At 36.4% G+C, this 12,613-nt stretch overlaps 2 protein-coding genes across 2 annotated transcripts in view; one reads left to right on the plus strand and one right to left on the minus strand.

Annotated features, from left to right (window-relative positions):
* AVEN (apoptosis and caspase activation inhibitor) overlaps positions 1-12,613 on the minus strand; it is a 101,004-nt gene that overhangs the window by 58,822 nt on the left and 29,569 nt on the right. The gene's annotated exons all lie outside the window — the stretch shown is intronic.
* Positions 183-12,613, plus strand: part of CHRM5 (cholinergic receptor muscarinic 5) — a 49,212-nt gene continuing 36,781 nt past the window's right edge. Inside the window, exon 1 of the mRNA XM_075030410.1 lies at positions 183-711. The gene's annotated coding sequence lies outside the window, so the exon portion shown is untranslated. The remainder of the gene's footprint in view (positions 712-12,613) is intronic.

Raw genomic sequence — 12,613 nt, forward strand, 5'->3', positions numbered from 1 at the left:
TGATGCCATGCGTGCTCACTGTCCTGAGAGATGACAAAACACGACACCCTTTGGGATTTTTTTTTTGCCTCTGTTCTAAAGCAGCATTTCACATCTGTGTCTGACAGAAGCATAAGGAGCTGCGAGAGGCAGACCATCGTCCTTCACAGAATAATGTTGCATGGGTTAAAAGTTAGGACCTGATGTCTACTGATCCTGCATATTTCCTACAAAAATCTAAAACGTGGAGGCTACCAAAATGCGTAGGGAAATAACTTTTGAGCGTTGGAATAGCTACAGAAAACAGATGGGATTTACTGGATACTAAATCTTTAAATGATTTTTTTTAAATGGGTGCTGAATACTTGAGTTAACCGGGGTCAGTGCATTTGCTTTTTTTTTTTGCCTTTTTTTTTTTTTTTTTGCTTTTTTTGTAGGTGGGGAGGGATGGGGAAGATGCAAAGTTCACAGGTTCTTTTCTGTTACCTGATTAGGGCAGAACAAACAAAAATGCTGAATGTGGAAGAAATCAGATATTCGAGATACCTGGAAATAAACTGGAAACAACCAATACCACAAGATGAAGCAGCATGAACAAGACGCTGTGGAAAAAGAAATCACAAGACGAGAGTGCACAATGCATTTCAAATAGAAAAAAGCTTCCTATCTGCTAAGTGAGTCTCAGCATATTCTGACAGAGCACAGTTAAAGCTTCAATCAAGTATCTCCTAGGTAAGTTTTTATTTCATATACTGCTTTAATTGTTTATCAAATCAATATCTACCTTAATGTATGGACAATAACTCAATGAATTTAAATTTCTTTATACTGATATTGAAGTTTAAATCCTTCTATGACAAATATTTGATGTTCTTAGATTTCCTATACTGCTCAAATAACAGCTCTCTTTTGATATTAAGGTTATTCAAAGGAAAACTATTAAATGCCTTCTATCTTGACTTGTACTAGAGTGAAATATTTCCTAAGATTTAAAACCTTCAAAATATTTTAATTCATATTTCCATGCATGGCTGTTTAAGAAAAAAGAAATTAATAAAAAGCCATGCTTCTGTTAATATTACCAAAAAACATTTACTGTACTTCATTACCTATTTAATGTGGCAAAAGAAACAACATTTTGCACCACAGCTTTAAATGTAAAAGGATACCTTATATTATAGGATAATGAATCTTTGTTTATATAAAAGGATATTAAAAAAAGCTACAAGTGTTGATTAGTTATTTATGAAAGGTAAAATACAGCACAGTAAGGAAACAGCACCATATTAATACACCCCAAGGTACTGTGTACAGAGTTTCAATAAGAAGACTGGACATCAGTGCCCCAGTAAAGCTATAAAAAAAGAAGGTGCAGGTCACCTCAGTTATTTCACTCATTTGGAGCATCTACTACATAAGCCACATAGACATGAATTCTACACGGAAATAACATGCAACACATTTTAGAATGAGATTCTAACATCTCATAAGGCTTGAAAAATAAACACAGTATCTGTTAGTCAAAAAACTACACTTACAACTCATGGAGAAAAGTACCTGTGCTCACACACACACAAAAAAACCCACACCCCTTGAAACTGAAAAAGCATAAATAGTCGTATACCATTTAACATGCCATTTTATCACATTGGTCAATTTTGTATGTAATATTAGGTTTGAAAACCTACACCTTTGCTTCTACTGTCTTTTTCTGGTTTCACACCATTTTTTCGACTTACTAAGACATAATGCTTCTTTTTCCAGCATTGTTTTAAATCTTTCCTCTACTTCTCTCTGTATCACTTCCCTCATTTCTATTTAGCACATCTTTCTTATTTAATGTATCCATCAATCCTTTTCCTGATTTTTTTTTCTTTTCATGTTTTGCTAACTTTCTAAAATAATCTCTCTTTTGCCTGATGCTTGCTAGACTAAGACACACTAATTTGCCATTCACGAACACCTCTTTTGAACCCTTCACTTATGCACTAAGGGTTTATGAATTCTACCAAGTGCTAGAAGACTACACTTACTTGTCAAAGACTGATAGAATACCATGAGACTAAAAACAATAAGTTATGCTGAGCCTTGTGTCATATCAAGAGTCAACAGCAGACTCCCCAAAAAACAGAATTCCTACCAGGAAAGATATGTGAAACAACTTCTGTAGGAGAGGGGTCATCTCATGCATATTACTGTAGAATACTTTATATATTTGAAATTCCTCCTACAAGATCCCACTCTTGACTGCCATGATAGGGAAGAAAAAAAAATGTTTCATATTCTCTAAACATTCACACTTAAGTCTTCTGCTTAATACAGGCAAAGAAGTTTCCATTATTCTAACCTTTATCCACTTTCCCACTTGCTGTATTTGATGAGAACTTGATGGCAATTTTTGCTAGTGCACCTATCACTCAGGCATTTTGGTGCTGACAGGTTCCAGCATTCTCTACGTTTCCACAATTTCTGTCTTTTTCTTTTATAAGTAGCTCCAACTGCTCTCTTCACAACTGCTCGATCAAACGTATCTCAATCTTTTTTTCCTATGCCTCACTTTACATATTACATCAATGCAGTAAGAATTCCTCCTGCCTCCTCACTGTTCCTGAACAACACACACTGATACTTTGTCTCTCATCTAACATACCAGGAAAAAATTCATCAGTTAAGAAATAGGTTCTGCACAATCCAAAACAAAACAATATGGCTACACGTTTCAATGGCACAAGTTCAAGATTTCCATAACTTGAACTGTGAAAGCCTGCTACAACTCAGTAACACTTGCAATAAGCAGCAGATGTAATACAGCTTTTGTCAGCTGATTTCAGAAGACAGCCTTCTATCTGTTGAATCTGGTTCAGAGTTGGAAGTAAAAGAGAGAGAAAAATAAGAATTGTAATTCAAGTTTTGATTCTCCTGTTACTGCTCTCACACTGGAAAAGTTTTCTCACCTCAGACACTGTGTGCGAGTTTTTTGCCTCCTCTTTTGTAAAAAGTATTGTTTATCATGGCTTAAAAAAAAAAACAAAAAAACCACCCCACCCAAAAACCCAAACATAACAGCTAGCCAACATGCCTATTTAAGAGAAATCATGTTATTATTCAATAAAGCTCTCAAAAAGCTTACTCAAAACTTAGTGTTTCAGAAACTTCTAAACTGAGAGTTGCAGTTACAACTTTTTAAGCTCTCTGTTGAAAATATGAGAACGCTAAGAACAAGTGGAAAGCTTGCTTGTAGGAAGAATTGGATACAACTAACATTTTTTAAAAGACAGGATACAGCTATATAATATTTTTAAAAGGAAAGGTAGATTTTTTTTTTTCTGATGTATTCATTACTAATTTTTAAGTCATCGAGATAAACATTATTTTTAAGTGCATTATTCCTCTCACTTATCTTTAAAGAATTCAGATGCATTAACATAAGTGAACAGTTTGTTATCAAGTTCCAAAACCTAAACCTCTGTGCAACCATAAATAAATATATCACAGAATGTTTTCCAAAATGTGTAATTATGTAAAATCACCTCACCTGAAAGCAGTGAGTCGATATTTATTTTCCACCTTTATCATAATCAGTTGTTCAAGGATCACTAGGCATCTGACAAGGATATCTTTTCATTTCCTCTCTGTATTAAGTTGCTCGTCTATGTGAAATAAGTAAACCACATCACAAAATAACTACAGTTAATTGCCTGAAGAGTGTACATCTGCTCAGCAAAATGGCACGCATAGCACATACAAATGGGCCCCCCTTCCCACCTAATTCAGCAGGTGACAAACATTAAAGCAGTGTAGCATAGTTTAATGAGCCTTTTAGAAACTATGCGAATGAGACACAGACCAAAAGTCCAAACTGCCCCTTCTGGGCAGTTATCAGCTAAAAGAAATCAACAAGTAGCAGCACAGACTTACAGGTATACATATTCCTAAACTGTTGGCCTATCTTCTGCATTCACTTCCACACCTACTCAAGACTATTATGTTACAGGTAAAACGTGAGATGCTTTTACATTTCCACCTTTTTGTTAAGAGATATAACTTACATAACCTATTAGAAAGCAAGGAGTGACATCCAAAACTTCTGCTCCTATAGTTAAATCACTGGCCCAATATGTCCATTTCACCTTGATTTACAGATGAACACAAAATTCACCATGGCCATTTGCATCTCTCTCAAGCCCCTTCATTAAATAACCCCCCACCTCCAAGAGTTGTTGTAATGAGAAAAAAGGCACTAAAACACTTCAGGGCCACTTGCACTGTAAATACATGCAGGTAATATTATGCAGTATTTCCAACCACATGTAAAGAGACATCTTCCAGAAAGCCAAATTGACCAATGTTAGTTATGTTCATATCCTTTAGTCGTGGAATAAACAGGCAGAGCCAGTTCAGGCAAAAACAGTTTATTCCTACAGGAGAGAATGCACAGCAACAGATGTTCAGCCCTCTATCAATATGAACTCTGACTTAGAACAAAAGCACGAGGGCTTATATACATTTATGGCAGATATAAACTGCTTTGTGAAGGGGCCTGATGGCAAAACAGCATCTGCATAGAAGGAAGCTTTGTTACAGCAGATGTAACTGTGTGCTCCCGGTAACTCGAAACCTGCAGCCCTACAGCCTCAACTTAGGTCTGTTCACCTCACCCCTCTCTTTTGCTTGTGATGCTGCTGGTCCTTGACCAACATTTAGGACCAGCAAGGCCTGCCTCCACACTTTAAATTGTGATTAACCAAATCCTGTATCAGCTTTTCCATTCTTTTTTTCCAGGACTGATGTCAAGCACATGGGCCTATATTTACCTAACTCATTCCATTTGATAGTATTTTTTCAGTATTCAGGAAAGACATTCTTTGGTCTTCTTCAATATTCCTGCAATTATGACACATTCAAAATACCAATTCGTATAGTCTGCCCCATTGAGCGGTATTGATGCTTTAGAAGGAATTCAACTTGCTACCCCCCTACTATATATCAAACAGTGATGAAGTCAGCAAGCTTGCTGAAAATACTAAAATTACAGAAAAGTGAATCCTTTACAGGACCTCAATACGTTCCAATAGTTTTGAATTGACACCATCTCAAACTTTAAATATTAATTTATTGATTCTGCAGATTACAAACAGGGAAGAAACACACACATCACTTGGGAAAGGTCACACCAGATCGAATCAGAAGCTCCATATAGCCCCAAATTCTGCACAACAGTGCCCAACAGTGTAAGTCTAGGGAAGCCTGAGAAAGAGCACACACAGAGGAATGCTTCCTCAGAAATATTCTGCCAGCCTCTAGCTATTTGTAGTTCAGGGATTTCTTGAGGCAGAGATGATGTCTTATTTATAAGATAACCTTCAAAGTATTTTTCCAGCTGTGTTTTGAACCTGCACAAAATTTAAGCTTCCACAAGACCCTGTGACAAACTTCCATATTTAATTATAAGTTACATCAAAAAATACCTTCTTTGTTTTGAATTTGCTGCCAGCCAGCTTCACTCAGTGCTCCCTAATTCTTGCACTAGAAGAGACAATAATAATTTTTTATTCAACATATCTATCCTTCTGTGACTTTACAGACAGCTACACCACACCATTCTCAGTCACTTGTCTTTGAGGCTGAAAACCTCAATTCTACTCTACTCATACCATCCTCAGCCATGCCTCATATGTAAATTCTTCCACACTGTTAGTCGTCCTGCTGCCCTTTGCTGTACCTTTTTTCAGTACTACTGTTTCCTTGTGGAGCCTCTGGGATGCAAATTGGAAAAAGTTACATGATATGCCTATGTCACTAATTTACACAGTGACACTATGATGTGTTTTCTGATATGTTCTCTGTTCTTTTACTAATTTCTAGGGTTCATTTGCTTTCATCCAGTGAGTAGTAACAAGCACCTCAGGAGTCTTTAAATGTGATGGGGACTGCTTCCCACACACACACCATGTACATCACTTAATCTTCATCTGCACTGAGTTTAATCTGTCATTTGTGTGTTTTTTCCGTAACTCTTTGCAGTCCTCAGGCTGTACAGAATTAGAGGGGAATTAAGATGCACACTTTTAACAGTGACGGTAACACCACATTGGATCAATCCAAGAGCCCAGTGGGACAACCTTCCAAGAGCTCTGGTGGCTTCTCTGTCACTGAAATTGTTTAAAACAAGACTGACAATAGCTTTTGACAGTAGCTATACTAAGAGACATGCCCTAATTCAACCAATAACTAGTTCATAACTTTCTTTGTATGACTGCTCATGTTATCCAGAAAAGTTCACCCGATCACAAACGGTTTCTTTGGCTTTGTAATCTATGAATTTTACTGGCTGTGCTGGTGTTAGCCTTCCACATACAATTACTTACTAGAGAGAACCTGGTCCACAGTCCTTCAAGTCAGTAGGGGATTTGAGTTAGGAAAAGAAACATCAGCAAGTTTGACTTCCTCAAATTTGCCCCAAACCTTACTGAAACACATTTTTTACCACATTTGCTATTTCACATGTTTTGCAAGTTAAAAAAGGAACGAACTGTAATTCAAAGATGTTTGTTGGTAGTATTTTACCTCTAACGTCTAAAAGCAAATAATGGCAAATATTGTGTCACCTAACTATTAAAATTATATATGTTTTTAAAAGTGTTGCAAGGAGATGAGGAAATGGAACCATTTCTAAGTTTAGCAGTGCCAAGCTGTCAGAACTCAGATACAGAAAAACAGACTCTAGAAAAAGTCATTTTCCTAAACACCTATACATACTCTTGTTAAAAGGCTGTTCAAGAACTCTTTTACCTATTGTAATGTAAATTAGATAAATCATCCCTAATGCCATTATGTGGACGTCATCTCTTCCTGACTGATATCGTAGGTGTACACTATCACTCTCACCAAAATATACCTTATCCATGTCATAGTCTCCCTGGATTAATCTACTGTGCTTTCCTTTCATGATTAAATGAATTCTAGTCACATGAAATTACATTTTCAGTGTAGTTGTTCAATGCCTCAATTTTTAAAAATGCATTATAGCAGCTTTTTATTTATCATACAGTATAGCTTGCTCAGTGAGTTATTTTTGTAACAGAACAAACTTATTTCACTAGTCTTTTTTGAATTAAATAATTTCAATTTACAACCAGTCTGGGAGATTGACAAACTTCAGGAATATAGCTCAGATTATTTTATTCTAGATACTCAGAAAAAAAACATTGTCTACAGCATCTGTCACCACCATAAACTATCTGCAATTGTGAGGTAAAAATTATTATACCTCTCTGCAGCTTTTTTAAATTAAAAAATGTCCTCCAGGGTTTCTTTATTCATGCTAAAATTTAGACCATAAATACTCTTTCCCTCTACTGAGCAAGTTTGTAAACACATATCTTTAATTCATACTTCAATTTTGCTTCCCAAAGGGCCTCCACTGTTCACTTCCTCAATTTCCTATAATCACTGCAGCAGTAGAATATGGTAGTATGTTAAAATACTTTGAGGTAGAAAGGTTTGCAAAAAGACAACCCCCAAGAACTATTATAGGACTCTACTATTAATAAATGAACAGCCAAAAGAAAATTGTTACAGTTCAGATGAACAGATACATATAAACTATTTCGAAGTACAGGCACCGAACTCAAATAATCACTACGGGGCTTTTTGTTGTTTTTTTTGTTGTTGGTTTTACTTTTTTAACACAAAGATAACATGACCAAATCAAACACTTTGGAGACTTTAAAATGCTTTGTCTCTAGTTAAATGTTACTTTACACAGAGATATTTATAAAGATCAATTTTCTCTGACAAGCTAAAGTGTGCTTGTAAATTACAGGTATGAGATCTGATGCTTTCAGATTACATTTCTACAAGTTAATTTAGTCATCTCATACTTGTAGGCAATTTTCCTCTAAGTGACTAGATTGTTCTCGGAGATTTCTACTCCTCCTTCTTTCCTTCCCTCCTCCTCTTTTTTCATATTCAAATACAACTGGGAGAAATAAAGTTGTCTGTGGGATAGAAAAAGGATATATAAAAATAAGAGTAAGCGAACATTTAATAAGGCATTATGAAATGAACAACAGAAAAAAGGTAAAAGAGGGGCAGACAGAATCATGTGGAGTTACAGAATATAAATTTAAAGCAAGAGAGACTGTAGTCTCTTATTTGAATTAGAAAATTTACTTGCTGTCAATATTCTAACTGCAAATGTATGTTAAAATAAATCAGAAGTAGGCATCTGGATTTAATCCAATTTAATCCAATCCACATGCATGCTACCACCGAAAAAGGAGCTCTTGCTTCTTCCCTTACTACCACCAACACCAATCCTAGTATTTCCCCCAATCCCTAAGATCTTTTCCTTCTCAACAGCTGTTCCATTTCATGTTCCTGCCAACTCTTTTGCACCATTCATGCAGTCAAATCAGGCAACTAGATCTATAGCTAGTGATGGACCAAATCCATAATATCACAGAATTGTCTTTCAAACTCATTTCTTCAGAAGAGGGTAGGTGATCTTAATTTATTATCAAGAGCAGAAGCAAAATATAAAGCAACTTCAAATTCATTACATTTTTATTGAAGAACTCTACAGCTGCGTAACAAACAGAATAACAAAACCAAACACTCCATAAAAGCAAGAGAAGCAGAGACATGCAAGAAGCAGAGACATCCACTAGGTTCCGCCTAGCAATGTACAAAAGGAAGAGAAAATTGAAAAAAAATTATAGCTGCTTCATCAAAATTCACGTTTTACTAGTGACTGACATGACAACTAAAGCAATTAATAATTACTTATACAACTACTTAGAGATGAAAAATGTCATCAAATGGAGCCAATTCACAAATGTGACTGGTAACAGCTACAGACTTTTTCTCTGGTATTTAATGCGTGGGAGCAGGGGAAGCTAATACAAGTCCACTTTTTGCAGTTGAAACAAGCAGTGTTAGCCAGCCAGCCCATTTTGGGGCAAATGAAAGTATTTTATTACTTGGGGTAAAAGTCAGTTTCTCCACTTACACAGAAGTTATTTTTTGCACCTACTCCCATCTGAAGTGACAAGAGACACCATACAATGAACGGGAACATGCAAACACCTTCCACTCTCACTGTTGTGCCAGTGGCACCATGTCCCTTTCAAACACAGATTAAATAAAACCACTAGTAAGTGCTGGATACAATTCCTTGTCAGTTTTTGTCCTAGGGGTAATGTAGTCCTGTAAAGGGCACTGGAAAGGTGCAGCAAATATATTGTTTTTCTTAAAAGGAAAAGCATGCTTTTCAATATAAGGAGGTAAAAGGAAAGTGCACAAAAATTAACCGTGTCCAAGACAGAGGAAAGAGTAAGAGATGGAGAGAGAATGAATGCTCCAGGCCTTAAGAAAGACTTCAGGAATAATTAACCAGTACCTACAACTTGCTCCCTGCATAAAACAGAAGGTGACAAGGAGCAAGGTTTATTGATTTTTCAGGAGACAGATCAAGTTACTAGTCTCTGAAGTAACATGCAGAGACCTGTGACAGTTAGCAATGCTGAAGGTCCCAGACTATAAGGACTTTCTCAAAGGATCCCATTTGCATTTTAGAGTTATTTTTTTTTTCCAAGTTAATGGATTACTTCCCCCAAAATGAAGCGTAGAATGATGTAGAAAACCTGGATAATGAACAAAGGACAGTAATGACATCTTTAGCCTGACCTAATATTATTGGGCTGGGTAAGCTGTCTCAATTCCCAGTCTTTTTCAAACTAATTGCTCCCCCCAACCCCTGGGCCCACAGACACATCGTGACAAAGCCCTGTGCAGACAGCAAGATAGTCAGGTGAGATGTAGTTACTGGCTTTCAGAACGAGTCTGTCTTCCAATCAGTTGGGGTAGCAACATGCATTAAGAGATACATCTACATGAGAAATTCAAAACATCTTTTTTGAATGTTCTTTGCCTTTGAAGGCTGTTTGCTTCTTCAGCTAAGCATAACTTCTGACTTGCTAGTGTCACTCTTTATTTCTTTGTCTAAGGATTTCAGTCAAGAAGTGGGTTAGCCCAAAGCAAATCTTATGTTTTAAAAGCCAATCAACATTTGTCATCTGTCATATTGAACTCTTATCTTCTAACAACTTCAGAAACATAAAGTACACCTAGAGGAAAACAAAAATAAGACGACTCCATCAGTAAAGAAGCCAGGGCAAAAGTGCTGTTTTCCATTATAGCCACTTTGGTACACTTTCTTGGGCATCAGAAAGGTGGCAATGAAGACTGCACACAGAGTATCTTTTCCTGAAAGAGTACAAATTGTAGAGACTTTCTCTCTGGCACTATTACTCTTGCATGCCTAGCACTTCATTTACTCAGAAAAATCTAACCCAGTTTACCTCCTATTACCACCAAACTGCCAATTTTAAATACTTAGCTTTCCAATACCTCCATTCTGCCAGCACTTTCCCAGCAGAAAATTAACCGTGTTGAATGAAAATTTCTTTGCTATAAATATCTGCAAATATGGCTTCTAGCCTTTATGACACCAAAATTTTATGACACAAAAATCAGTAGTATGATATCACCCTATTAAAGCACTCCCATCTTGAATTAGTTCTTCCACCTTGCCCCCTTACATTTTGTAGCTAGCTGATACACACTTTTCAGTGACACATTTTCTGCATGTTGAAGCACACACACATATTCAAGAAAAAAATACCACATTATCACAGGCTGTTTTCAATCAAAAGCTTAAAAAGAAATAGAGAGGGTATGATCAGTTTCACAATCCAAATTATCTGCAGCAGATTCAGAAATACCACGCTTTATAAACTGAGATGATGAGTGTGTACTGTCAAAGGAAGGTCATCTGATTCACATTCCAGTAAAGGTTGAAAATGAGTCAGAACCAAAGAAAACATAATTCCTCCCCACTCATACCCCATTCTGTCCCTCAAACATGCTTTTTTATTAAGTTTCTAGTTCACAATTTTACACATACAGAGGGTTTAGCTTGCAAAAAAGGACAACAGGACATAATTCCCTTGATGGTGGAATAGTTAATACAACTCCTGTTTTGAAACAAAGACTTTGGCAAGGCTCAATATGCCTTTGACATTCTTCAAGAAAATTACCCAAATCTAGACAAAAAAAGTAAGCCTTTTGGTTTTAAGGGCTCAGAAGAGCCATCTTCTTATACGACAGCCAGAAATGCCAAAGATGCCACTCCCAGGAGAGCTGAGAGTGAACAACAGGCAAGAGAATACAGAACAGATGGAGCCAACATGTGATTTCAACAGGTACAAAAATATGGGGCCATGGAAGGATCAAGAGAAAGCATAGACTAGAAGTTGTATGTAGGAACTGGGAACTCTTGAGCAACAGGATGAGGTCAGGGAAAGAACAATGGCAGAATTAATAGGTGTGACTCAGAAAGCATTAAAGGGAGAAAAGGACTAGGAAAGCCCAAGCCATCAGTAGCAAATGTGAAGAGGAATTTCAGGACCACAAATGGGATAAGACAAAAAGAGGAGCTGTGACTGAGATTAAGGAAGAAACAGGCACTCTGTGTCCTTTAGAGCACTTCACAGCCCTTCTTTCACTCCAAAACCAATGTTTAGAAACAGCACTGCTCCCTGCAAACAAATTTCTGAGAATCATGCTAGAAGAATAGGTCTGTCAGTCTCTTTTGGTGGTGCTTTACATGCAGTCTGATTGCAACGCTGCTTTGGAGCATCCATCAATGAACAAGGAAAAGTTCCTATCACAGTTTTGTTTGTAAACTGATGTTAGGAATAAGTTTATCCTTACGAGAAACAGAACACTAAATGAAGTCTGGCTTCTGCAATTAAACCAATCTTCTAAATTTAATACTCTCATCATCCTTACCACAAAGAGAAAATTCTGGTTTTATAGAATTTTATAAAATTTCCGTTTTTTATTTCTTGCTCTAGTGTAGGCTGCTGAGAGATGGAACAAAAGTATTACAATTAATATCCCTCCAAATCAATCAACATCTTTTAGTATTACCATAGAAGTAATATCTACTAACACCCTTATTGGAAAAGAACCAATACTTTAATGGGCAAACAAAAGAAAGTCCCTGCTCTAAAAAGCTTAAAGTCTAATTCAGGTGATTTAACAGTGGTTCAGGATCAGAAGTGTAAAAAGGAAACCAAAAGAAAAGATTAAAATCAGTCAAAAGTAATATATGGCAACAAAGAAAATCACAAAGTTCATGGAGTAAAAGGAAAATTCAAAGGAAGGGAGAAAGGCAGAAAATAAGTAAAAATAAGTAAAAATAAGTAAAAAATAGGAGAAAGGGAACAGGAATGTAGTGGCAATAACATACTAAATCTTGAAAATGAAGACTGGAATACTAAATGGACTCTTGTACTCACACAGTACGAGTAATTCATTTTTGGTTAGGGGATTTCACTGGCAGGAAAGTCACAGATGATGATGTGGCAGAAGCCATGATAACCAACATGAGGCCTAGTCAGACAGAACTGGTTTTAAGGGCATTATAAAAACAAAGGAAATGGTTAAACAAGAGAAACAGTGAATCAGGTGAGTAGACATTTTTATCTAGCTCTTAAGCCCACAAATTCTAGTAATGAACATGACAACAGCAAGACAAGAATAAGGACATATTGCTCCACATTTA

This window comes from Buteo buteo, chromosome 6 (genome assembly GCF_964188355.1).
Source record: "Buteo buteo chromosome 6, bButBut1.hap1.1, whole genome shotgun sequence".
Classification (NCBI taxonomy): Eukaryota; Metazoa; Chordata; class Aves; order Accipitriformes; family Accipitridae; genus Buteo; species Buteo buteo.